We start from the raw sequence: 13009 nt of genomic DNA, 5'->3' as shown, positions 1-13009 counted from the left end.
GACCAGCCACGCTCGCCTCATGCATGAGGCGGTACTAAATCCGCAATGGAAAATGGAGGACAGGGCACTGCGGCCGGGTCGAGTCAAGCCGAGCCGAGCTGGTACTAGCAGTGGGAAAGCGCCATAATCGATCTCTGAAACCCACTGGTGCAAGCCTGGATGTTAAATACAGAAATGGGATTAGAGTAAATTGGGTTTCTCATTTAAAATAACATAGCGATGGCAGGAAAATAAAAACACAGAACAAGCTGTCCAACTTTCTCTGATACAAAAAGACGGATTGCTTAAATGTGAGCTGTAATACAAGTGCCTTATGAAATTACAAGTGAATCAGAGATTCAGATGAAATTATGAGGAAAATGTAAAATCACAGCATTTGACCATGGTCTATGGCTGTATTTGCTCTTCTTGCCTTGTTTTAAGTCTAAAAGGACTTCAAACACTTAAAAATGATTAAAATAACTTTAACTGACATGGCATAACCTGATAGAGGCACCATCTGCAACTTCAAAGAACAGATGATTTAAAGAGGTTACTTCCCTCACATCTTCTTGCAATGTGCTCTACTAAAACCTTTTCAGTCAACCTTTCAGTTAACAACCTACTTACAGAGGCTCATGTTTTATCTACTGCATCACATTTGAGCCCCTGTCATATTCTGGGTGCCACGTGTCTCTTGTGTGGGAGCACAGCAGGGGTTGGACAAACCTTTATTTCAAGAAGCAAAACAGAAATGAGAACGCAGATGACGTTTCTTTAGAGAAACAATAACTGGCTCTCACTCTCCTATTTTCACCTTGGACAACAACAAACATTCATCTCTGAGAAGAATAGCAGGCCTTGAGTCACAGTGATTCAGCCCTCTGCTACATTGTGACTACAGGGAACAGCAAATGTGAGATCTGCATTTATTGAGGAACCTGTGGGGTGCAAACAACAAATTTGAATCCACAAATTTAGACTGTGTTCTGGTAAAATACAGCACATTTGTTACATATTGAAAGATGGGTTTATGCCCAGAGAACGGCGACAAGCCATCTGCCTGCTCAATTTAAATAGACAATCAAGCTCTCTCGGAAAATCCATATTTCCTATTCAGGGATTCTAAGCGACGTGACTATTTTCTTCATGTAGTGTAAACATGTATCCCCTATTATCGAGGTTCCTTCGAACAAGATGCTTTACACTTAAATGCACCAGTGGAGTTTTACAGTGCCAGATTGTAAAAGACTGTGGTTTTAATTGGTAGTAGAAGTAATACCTATGTAATACCTATGACAAATTCTCCGACTTCATAATACAATTCCTCTGTCAAAACTGTTTCAATTATAATCTTCATGAAGGCAGGATTTACTGCAGCACTGTTATATTAGACTACATTTAGCTAAGTGGACCTAATAGACGGGCAACTGTATTTATGGAGAGGAAGCTGTACTGGAACTATTTCTTCTAAACTTGTGAGCAATTAAACAGGTATTACGTATGTATTTTAATTCAACATAGTTATTTGTGTTTGACAATACAGACATAAGAATCTGTACAATGGATAAATACATCAGAGCATTTAAAACTGATGTGTTGATAAGGAACTATGTATTCTTGTACTCTCATGTGTTGCTGCCAGTGTGAAACTTGTTCCAATGTGTGGAACTGTATAAATATAAGAAGAGGGGAGCTCAAGTGAATTTCAAGGGAAAAATAAACGCTGCAAAACAAATGTCAGCAGGGCTAGAAATTCATGTCAAACAATAGCTTTGATACTCACATTTCATATTTCGAGAATGGCATTTTTTCCATGTACATTCTGGTGGTGCTATGAAAGAGCAGAGAGCAGTGCAACAGGAGAGAGCTGACAGCTTCAAACAGCTCTAACAGTCAGTCTGCCCAAAAGGCTTGAGCTCTCCGACAGCAGGAACTTTTATAGCCTCCCATTGGATTAACGTTGGCAGAACACAGCTTTAACTCTAACAAAACAGCAAAACTGCTCCATGACGTCACTCTTGGAAACAGCCCAACCATATAGCTATTAGTGCACAACTTCCAGTACTGCACAAGGAGCTGCTAAAAGCTGATGAGTGCCAACAATTCATACTGTGGGCCTGCCAAAATCATTGTGAATGAAGTCAAAATAGTCCTGCAAGCATGTGTTGTTATTGTCGTCTGACTACAAAGTCATGCTTTTTAAGAGGTATCCAGTCAAGAGACATTCCTCTTTAAACCCTCAGCGATTCATGAGCCACACTTTTGGAATGAACCTACAAAGCTAAGCCAGCAACGCTCCTTCAATAAAACACCTACGACAGTCTGCACAGCATCCAACAGCCTGAGCAGTTCCAACGGTTTGGGGCATGATGCTACTACACAACAGGAATTTCAAATAACATAGCAGGACAACAGCAATTTATCCCTTGGAAACAAACTACACAAAAATACATCATGGTTAATTCACCAAGTCTGTTTCCGTTGCACTTCGTCACATTTTGTTTTTATCGATACACAAGCTTTTCCACCTCAGTCAAGCATAAGAACTTTTTTACAATATTTGTAATTGTTTTATATGTGAAAATTGAAATTGTGCATAAAAATAGGTGGATAGAAACTATCTTACTGATATTACCAACACAGAGACACAGGAGTCTGCCAGATAGTATAACAATACTACATGGACCATCAGTTTAAACTTTATTTCTAAGAAATCCTGGTTTTTCAATCAGTTCGGCATGGCAGATGGCTTAGTAGTTGCTATGGAAAAGACGCTTGATGGTGTTTTAAGCCCCCAACGTCTCCTTCCAGGCAGCGCTGCAACCGTTGACATCAAGGCACCTAATCCTAACCTTAACCCTAACCATTGTGTAGTCGACTTCAAGGCAGCGCTGCAACCGTTGACATCAAGGCACCTAACCCTAACCCTAACAATAACCTAATCCTAGTGCCTTCCAGGCAGCGCTGCCTGGAAGGAGAAAACATAGCACTGAAGTTGACAGAATCTGAGAGTAAAATTATTTAGAATGCTGGCATAATCTGCATAATCTGTAAAAGGCTCTGAAAACCTTTTTTCTCAAATAATCTCTTAGAGATGAGGTCCAACATGAAAAAAAATTGTTCTGCCAAAGTTAGAATAGTTTGGGTTATTTCTATAGTCTGTATGAAATATGGACATACTGTAGTCTCCGTGACGTCAACCATAGGTTTCTGAAGAGCCAAAATGAAGCTCAAAAGTGGTCGGCTCTCGGTGGCTCTGGTAATCGCCATGTTGGCAGTGCCTGACATCAGCTAATCCGAAGGTGTAACACGCTTAATTAGGCAGGGGCCTCTTTCCGTGAACCAATCGAAGTTTAGCAACATGTCAACCAAAATCTGATGACATGGGGTTGTTTGCTTGTGTTGCCAGTGCTGTCAGTCAAATTTGATCAAACACAAACACACAGTCCTGATGAAGCAGGTTAACTAAGTGTCTGACATTTAACATAGCTAAGAGTATGACATTGTAAATTTAATGAAAATTTAAAATTAATGTTTGTATTTAAAACAAAAGTGTCAAAATAGGTAGTCAAAGTTACAACACTAAGTAACTCCTGGAGTCTATAGTTTACAGATTGACTAAATGAATGCAAACACTCTGTAGGTGTGGGTTTAAGTTATTTCAAAAGGACTCAAGGATTCCAAAACTTTAGTGAAAAGCCTCACAGAGACAGCTGAAGGAAAACCATACAGTAACAGAGCAGAACATTATCTGGCTTTCTGTTCTCCCCTGCACGCTTCTGTGGCAACTACGCCTGTTGCTTAGCAACCTCTTAATCAATACCTGGATCTTGCCGGAACAAAGCAGAACGAGGGAAGGAAATAATGGAGGAACATTTAGCTAGCAGCCTTACAGTACAAAAGCCATGTCAGACACCATTCGCATATGTATCAATCATCAGTGGTCACCATTAGCAACCCCTCTATATTGTTGGCTCATTGAATACTTGTATAACAGAGGTGGAGGAATGGATTATACAGAGTCTGAAATGTTTGTATAATAGGGATTACAATCTGCATGGCTGGCTAGATTACACATTTTAAATGGACATGGACAGACATAAAACAAATGGACATGGCTAGAGCTGGCTGAGCCCGTTCTGGGGGGTTAAGTAAGAGTACATGCTTGTGCCTTGTTTGGCATGGAAACAATTTAACCCTACGGGGTCTCAGGGTATTTTAGGCCCACTGATGATTTTAGCATGCTCTGATACTGTTGTCAATTTGATGACAATGACTTTTTTTTGTATTCAGCACAAGTTCAGCTACAATAATATTTAAGTAGAATGTATTTTATGATTGTCCTTTTTTTCAAATAACGTAAATAAACAAGTTGTAAAAAGTTTGCTGGAATTTGTGAAAAATATTTGCATTTGCAAACATTTCTCTGCTGTACGTCATGTATTGTGAAATTAAAATAAAAAGAGTTGCGGGAAAAAAAAACAAAAAAAAAAACATTTGCCACTTGAGGTGATTCTGTGAAGTCTTAGGTATCTAACAAGCACACTTGTATGTCCGTTGTTTTGTGACCAAGAGATGGCAGTGGGAGTGGTAAGCCATTTTTTCCAATCTTTGGATCGCCTGATCTCCTTGTGTAATAATGCTTGTATAACCTCAACCTTGTAATGCACAATCAAATTACAGACATTTCTTTTTTTCAGGACAACCTGGCCTATCAGGACATGTATGCTGCAGGGATGTCACATGAATCATTCATGTCTTTATAGTCATAACAAAGATGAATGTATAAATTGTTATGTAATTGTTTGTAAAGACAATGGAAATTAAATCTCGGAGAAATGTATTAAAATCACACATAGAACAATAATGAACACGACTTTTGGCAATTGAAAATTGTTCTGCCAAGTCTTGGCAATCAGGGGAAACAAAAATAAACACTGTAAATAACACAAATAAAAAACTATTTAGATTGGTTTTCCCAGAAACACCATACGCTTTTATCCATAAAGTTAGTTGTGCCATCTCCAATGCATTGTCTTCAATGAAATTACACTTTTACACATCCAGGGCTTCCTGAATGACCTGCAGCTCTGCCTACAGTACACACACACACACACTTGATTTAATATTAAATGTGTTACAAGGAGCACAGTAAAGGTTATATAGTTAAAAGGAGAAATAATATTTGGAATATAGGATATATGCTTTGAATCATATTTGGTGATTTCGAGTGATTACATAAAATGTTATGAGCAAAAGGTAAATTATTGGATGCATATAGCTGATAATATATTTGACTAGATTCTCACTTTTTTTTTTTTTTTTTAAAGACTTGCTCTGTCCGAGGTGTCAAGAATCTGTAAAATGTGAGGAGGTGTGAGGCAAAAAGTGTGAGAGTGGGGCCGGAAATCTGCTGCTACTGCTGCGTGTGTGTATGTGTGTGTTTGAAGAGAGCGAGACTGTGGGAGTGAGTGGGAGGCCGGTGTCATACAGTACACATTCATGTGGGCAATGGGGGCGGAGCAGAGCGTCGGTCAGGTAAATAGAGACTACACACCACCACATCTCAGGAGGACATTATCCTACTTCTTGTTTCCAGTGCACTTTCACAGTCAAGCCAGCCATGTTGAGCACTGACACCTTTAAGAAAAAACCAAGAGCTTTTTTTTAACGCCCCCTGAATGCCATGTTTCCACACAAAAAATTATACTGCTGATTCTCTCTGACATCTTGACTGAAACCCAAAGCATTTGTAGGTCTATTAGTGTTGCTGAAAAAGACAAACATCCAAGAGAGATAAATCCATTATCACATGTAGGAGGTATTAATGCAGATGCAAGTGTGGGTGAATTTAAGTGCACGAGGGCGGTGATAGAATAAACTTTGTGGTTGTAGGATGCACCCTGATGAAGAGAAAGTGCCGTTTCAATGTGCATGTCACACAGTTTACTGATAATGACAGATGTAGCTGATGAGAAACCATCTGTTGTAATGGCAATAACAGAAAAATTCAATTTTCCTTTCATCTGGGCTGTGGTTATACACTTAGTTGCCAGTTTATTAGGTACAGCTAGCTCAAACTAATGCAGTCTAATACAACAATCCAGCAATAAATCATACCTTAATGTAAGTTATGTTCATTTTAGAGGCTGCGGTTTGTGGTGCTGTTGAACTGCATGTGTTTTTATTATTTAGTCCACCCCATTTATATCAATGAGGGTTGGTATTTAGCCCTTACTGGCACAATTGAGATGGACAGGAACCATAAGAAGGGAAAGAGGGTATAACATGCAACTAAGACCCCTGGCTGTATCAAACCAGTATAGACACTGAAACCAGTACAGACACAGTATAGACACTAGACAACCAGTATAGACACTGAATATATAATTTCCAAACAGCGGATAGCAGTGTTTTCGTTATATATATTTCTTGTCCTACAGCCTGTTGTGCAAAATGCTTCAAAATATTATGAAATGTCATGAAGTCGCAGTTACACAACTCTGCAGAGCTGTCCGCTCTAATAAACTCAAATGAATGGCCGTCCACTCTCTCTCCTCTTTGAGGATGACCAACTGGAACAGTGACAGGATGTCAATCACTCGCAAAGTCATGACAACCAAATAAACAACAGCGCGAGTACAGCATGTTCACCACCAAGGGCTGCAGAAGGCACACCTTTTGTTATTTTTCTCTCTCTTTGTTTTTATGTACACTACACCCACAGTATATGTTCAGAGCATGAATGGACTGAACTCAAACCTATTGACACAGTGGGTTGGCTTTGCGGTCTTCTTCGACGCCTGGTAACATGCAACCTGGACAAGACCCTGATTACATAACAGAGAACAAAAACTGAAAACAATGATTATTGTAAAAGATGGACTGTAGATGCAAAGATCGGTAGTCACAGATGCACTTGGCCACTTAAACAACAAAATGTCTCCAATCAACATTAAAGTGCTCATATTATGCTCATTTTCAGGTTTATAATTGTATTTAGAGGTTATATCAGAATAGGTTTACATAGTTTAATTTTCAAAAAACACCATATTTTTGTTGTACTGCACATTGCTGCAGCTCCTCTTTTCACCCTGTGTGTTGAGCTCTCTGTTTTAGCTACAGAGTGAGGCATCACTTCTATTTTGTCTTTGTTGGGAGTCGCACATGCACAGTAGCTAGGTAAGGACTACTAGCCAGTCAGAAGCAGAGCATGAGGGCGTGCCATGCTAGCAGCTAGGTGAGCATTACAACGTGTTACAAAGTGACGCGCGTTCGTCGTGGAAGTAAAGGCTGGACTACAATAGAGCTGTTTGGAGCAGTTTGTGAACAGTGTTTTCTGTTGGAGATGGTAAGTCCCTTTGGGGTGGACTTTGGGCTTTTTCACTTTGTAAACCTATAACGTGCACAAAAAAGATATATAACACAATAAAGGAAAGGGAAAAAGCCAAAAAGCATAATATGAGCACTTTAACTGCAGACATGGAAATTCACTTAAACTAGGGCTGTCAGCATTAACGCGTTAATCGCGATGCGATTAAGGGCCGAGCATAATGCGTTAATTTCTTTTTTAATCGCATGCCGGCATTTATTCATTTATTTTACACTTCACTCGGCTTCATTGCCTTCATTGTGCCTAACAGGCTACTATTTTGACCCTTTGCCGCACTGTTACTTATCATCAAGCTGCCATTCTTCCTCCTGCTGCAGGCTGCAGGCATGATGGAGAAAGACAGCAGCAACACAGTTCTGAATGGCGCTTTTTATTTTCTAAAACTCCCGGACGGCTCGTAGAAAAGTCGAAAGCCATGCACATTGTGTAAAGCCGAATTAAAATATCACCGAAGCACGTCAAGCTTGAGCTACCACCTACGAGCTAATTAACGTGACTCTGGTTGATGCTACCCACTAGCATGCTACCCACTCAGGCAAAGCACTATTTTGAGTGTGCTACTTGCTGACCTGTGGATGAAACCAAATCCCAAAAAAAAAAAAAAAATCACTACAGCTCTTGCGAAACGGGTGGCAACTAACTGCAGACCTGTCAGCATCGTAGATGACTCGGGTCTTAAAGACGTACTACGGTTGGCATGTTCTGACCCGTCTCGTTGCCGTCGAGGGGGACAGTAGTTTTCACGTACACACAGCCTGTATGACACGGAGAAAGCAGCCCAACTGGAACTGCTGTAAGGTGCTGCAAACGCTGTCTCATTAACCGGTGATCACTGGACGTCAGTGAGTAATCAAAATTATTTAAGAGTTGCTAAACACTATATTGACTCTGGTAAGGATAGGGATTTTTTGTTTTTTAGTTAGGTACTTGGAGGAATTGTGCAGTAATGACAGATTCACACATTTTTCTTTTCATTTTTTCATTTTTCTTTAACAAATACAAATCTTAAAGTAAAGTTCATAAAGTAACTTTCTTTATATTCATTTGATTCCCAGTCAAGATACACTGGTAAGAATTGCTTTCCATTGTTAATATGTACTTAAAAAAACTGTTAGAATAGAATTTTAATCATGTGATAAAATATGCGACTAATTGCGATTAACTATAGAAATTCAGCGATTAATCGCTATTAAAAAAAATTAATCGTTTGACAGCCCTAATTTAAACACATGACCGCACTTGGTTAAGGCAATCTATAGCCATCTATAGGCATTACGGTGGCAACAGCTGCGACGTATGGCTACGATCCCGACTATGTGGACAACCAAGACCATCTCTGCATCCATCTCTAACAAAGATCTTTGACAGACAAGTTTTGCAGAAGACACGGTCAATCTTGTCAAGCTCTGACCACCCACTCTTGGAGGGATTTATTCCTCTTCCCTCTGGGTGGAGATATAGGCTCTCTAGAGCAAAAATGAAATTCTTCTTAATCAATCTGTTGGTTGTGTGCTGCTAAAATGTTTTATGCCTTGTTTACTGTGTTGTTGTTTTTTGTACCTCCGACTGCAAATCAAATTTCCCCTTGAGAGATCATAAAGAACTCTGAACATTCCTACATCAGAGGGGCACCGAGGCAAGCGTGAAGGAATTATACACCGACTGCAACGTCTCTGCTGGGCATCCTTTTAGCCAGTGTGAAGGTGTCAGACGGTAAATGGGCATCCTCCTTGCCTGCAACGGTTTCCAGCAGGATGTCGGGAGCTGTGGTGTCCTTTTGCCGAGACTTGGCTGGATCTTGGAGTGCCGATATCATTCAACCGCGTGACTCTTTTTCTGTGTGTTGATATGACGGCCACATTCTGCTTCATGAATCATGCACTAGTTGAAGGAGCTGATGGGATTACATTTTCCTGGAATTATACCTCATACCATTTCATGTCACAAATAAAAAATGATTGATTTATTGATTGTGTCACTACAGACAAATCATACCATATCTCATGTGAACTGTAAACATTAGATTTGTCTATTTAACCACTATTGTTTTTCCACTAATCTGTCAATTATGTTTACATTTTTACCTTTATGAACTACTCTGCGTTCTCTGCAATACAGTCCCACTTCATCAACAAACCTATGATTCTGCTGAAGGGTTAAAACTACTGCGGCTCCCCCCTAATGCAGTACATTTTTACAGTGTTCTTTAGTAAAAGATGAGAATATTTGACCACTCTATATAGATCACAAAGAAACTTTCCTGTTTTTTTACATGTCATGTTTTTGCTGGTTTATATATAAAGTCCAGTCACACACACACGTCTTTTTTTTTTTTTACTCCATACTGCACTAGAGAACTATACACTGCTCCATTTAGTTTCACAATTTCCATTTTGGAGTTTTGGTAAATTGCCATCTAGTAAATATTTGTGCTTCAAACTACTTTGGCTATAGTCTAGCTATCACCAGACCAAGCTCAATCTTTTAAGATTGAACATTAGTCTGAGGAGTCTGCTCTGTATTTTCTACTGCACAAGAGGCATGATCAACGGACATAGTTCAAATGACTCTCTACGCAATTGGATAGTCCTTCAACCAATCAGACCAACGATCCGGGTGATGTACTTTGCAGAGCGAGGCCGGTAGAAAAAAAAACAAAAAAAAACAAAGAAGCCGGTCGGTAGTAAGGCAAACACATACTTGTTTTGTAGGAATTGTTCCAGGGCAAGTTTCTGTTCCGTTTCAGAGAAAACTTGCCTTTGAAATCTTTAAAATACGGAGCCCCCCTGGTCCCACTTTGTCAAAAAAAATTAATTATAACTATCTCGTGGCCTCAAGATAGTAACTCGTGGCCTCAAGATAGCTATCTCGTGGCCTCAAGATAGCTATCTCGTGGCCTCAAGATAGTAACTCGTGGCCTCAAGATAGTAACTCGTGGCCTCAAGATAGTAACTCGTGGCCTCAAGATAGCTATCTCGTGGCCTCAAGATAGTAACTCGTGGCCTCAAGATAGTAACTCGTGGCCTCAAGATAAGTGTATATAAAAGGAGAATGCACAATGGAGCAGCTTTTCTCCCCAAAGCAGAGAGTGCATCAAGACATTTAAAAGGAATATAAATAATAATAGAAGTTGGTAAATAAACAAGTATATACATGTAAAAAGTATAAATATAGGCTATAAAATATGAAGAAGAATTATAAAGGACTATGGATATGCAGTCTCACGGCAGTTCGTGTAAATGTCACGTTATTTTCTCGGGGAAAGGACGCCGGGAGATGGCTGGGAAACAGCCGAAAATGATGCTCTGTAAGTTGGGAGGCGGCCGCAAGGCGGCCCGCTGGAGACGCACCACAATAACGGGATGGCGGAGGTTGGGTTTGGAGAAACATAACGGGGAAAGGGCGCCTTACGCGCCAGGAGACGGCCGCGGGGGACCCGCCACAATAACGGGATGGCGGAGGTTGGGTTTGGAGAAACATAACGGGGAAAGGGCGCCTTACGCGACGGGAGACGGCCGCGGGGGACCCGCCACAATAACATAAATAAAAGCTGCTCCATTGTGCATTCTCCTTTTATATACACTTATCTTGAGGCCACGAGATACGTATCTCGAGGCCACGAGTTACTATCTTGAGGCCACGAGATACTATCTTGAGATACGTATCTCGAGGCCACGAGTTACTATCTCGAGGCCACGAGATACTATCTTGAGGCCACGAGATAGTTATAATTAATTTTTTTTACAAAGTGGGACCAGGGGAGCTCCGTATTAAAACAACAGTGACAGCGGCATCAACGGGTTGCTGCGCTTCGGTGGCCGCCATGTTGAATGTAAACAAAAAGCTGCTTGCCTTCGCTTCGCTATCGTCATCGTGTTAAACCCACCAATAGCGCGCCAGGTGGATAAGCCAGTTTGTGATTGGTTCCCGCAAATATGTGACTGAAGCAGGATAGATAAACGTACAGGTTTCCAGCCTGAGCTGCAGGGCAAAATCAAATTGCCAGCAGATCGGGCTGGGTTTACCCAGTCTACTTTGGCTATGACTATATGTTTAAAACATGCTTTTTGTTTTTATGCTAACAACACCCAACTACATGCACCTGTGGCAGCGCTTGAAAAATACTATGAGAAGCAGTCATTTAATTGTGACTGAGCACTGGCACCCTGGGAGGTACAGAACTGCTTTTGACATTTTACTGATTTAAACAGCCTGCACCCTGCTATTTATTTACCGTCTCACTAAATTAAGTTTTCACTGAATTATGGGAACTTTTTTGTTTTATTTTATTCCTTTTCAAAGGCAATTAAAAAAGACACATGAAAGTGATCAAATAGAAGCATCACATTAATAGTAACACCCTAAACTATTGTAATTTATCAGGTCACACGCTCAGACACCCAACCATACAGTTATTTTTAAACTCTGATGCAAATCCCTGCAAATCCCTCTAGCTCATGTATATGTATGACACATCATGGCTGGCAGCAAACATTTTCCATTAATCAGAAGCAACACAATTTACAGTGCAACCAATGTCGAATCTATCAACAGCAGCTTTTTTTCAAAGCATCAAAGCAAGAAAACATAAAAACGTAGACAAACTAAGGACAGTTAAATCTGTAATGTGTCATGTGCCACTATTCTGAGTAAAGTCCCTGAGCTTTGGTTTTCTCTATGAGCTGTCAACGGAACAGCTCCAGGACTTTTGCTTGCTTGTTTCAGCATGATTTAAAGTGCCCATATTATGAAAAAAACACTTTTTCTGGGATTTGGGGTGTTATGTTGTGTCTCTGGTGCTTCCACACACATACAAACTTTGAAAAAAATCCATCCATGCTGTTTAGAGTGAGATACGGTTTCTGAATGTGTCCTGCCTTCAGTCTCTGGGTGAGCTGTTCAGAATCGGCACGGCTTGTGACGTCACAAGCCGAAACGAGCAGGCTAACCGCAACCATTAGCTCGTAGCGTTAGCATGCTAACGCTAATGCTAATGCTAGCATGCTACCTCGTTCTCAATAGCAAAGCACTGCTACAACACACACAAGTTCACCGTAATCTACAAAAGAACTACTTATATGTGCGCTCTCATTTAGAAGTCTCCCAGCTAATCCTGCCTTGTAACTGACCGAAGTTGTAGAAACAGCCTTTCTTTTACTGTCTATGGAGCTAGCTAGCTGACATGATCTACATCTGAGCTACTGCGCATGTGCAGTGCAATCAAAGATAGTACAGAAGAAGAAGAAGAAGAAGAAAAGAGGTCTCACTCTGTAGCTAAAACAGAGACCAGCTGAAAAGAGGAGCTGCAGCAGTGAGAGAGAGCACTGCAGTACAACAAAAATATGGTGTTTTTAGAAAATTAAACTATGTAAACCAATTCTGGTACAACCTTAAAATACAATTATGAACCTGAAAATGAGCATAATATGGCTGCTTTAACAACAACTCAATCAGGTAAATTAACATAAGACTACTATTTTCTATATTTAACAAAATTTACTTAAACTCTAGTCTAAATCAACAATATTTCATTTACGGGATAGTTCCGGTGCTGCCGGAGGTTCCGCCGGATGTCCCTTGTTTTCGGTCAGATGTCCCTCACCTTCCACTTTCTTTGTGTTAGCATTCTAAACT

The 13009-nt window shown here is 40.3% G+C and overlaps 1 protein-coding gene across 2 annotated transcripts in view; it reads right to left on the bottom strand.

Annotated features, from left to right (window-relative positions):
* Positions 1–13009, bottom strand: part of LOC116037774 (general transcription factor IIF subunit 2-like) — a 65117-nt gene that overhangs the window by 48214 nt on the left and 3894 nt on the right. The window lies entirely within an intron of this gene.

This window comes from Sander lucioperca, chromosome 8 (genome assembly GCF_008315115.2).
Source record: "Sander lucioperca isolate FBNREF2018 chromosome 8, SLUC_FBN_1.2, whole genome shotgun sequence".
NCBI classification, from domain to species: Eukaryota; Metazoa; Chordata; class Actinopteri; order Perciformes; family Percidae; genus Sander; species Sander lucioperca.
The sequence above is the reverse complement of the archived record's forward strand: the minus strand, read 5'-3'. Positions and strand labels throughout refer to the sequence as shown.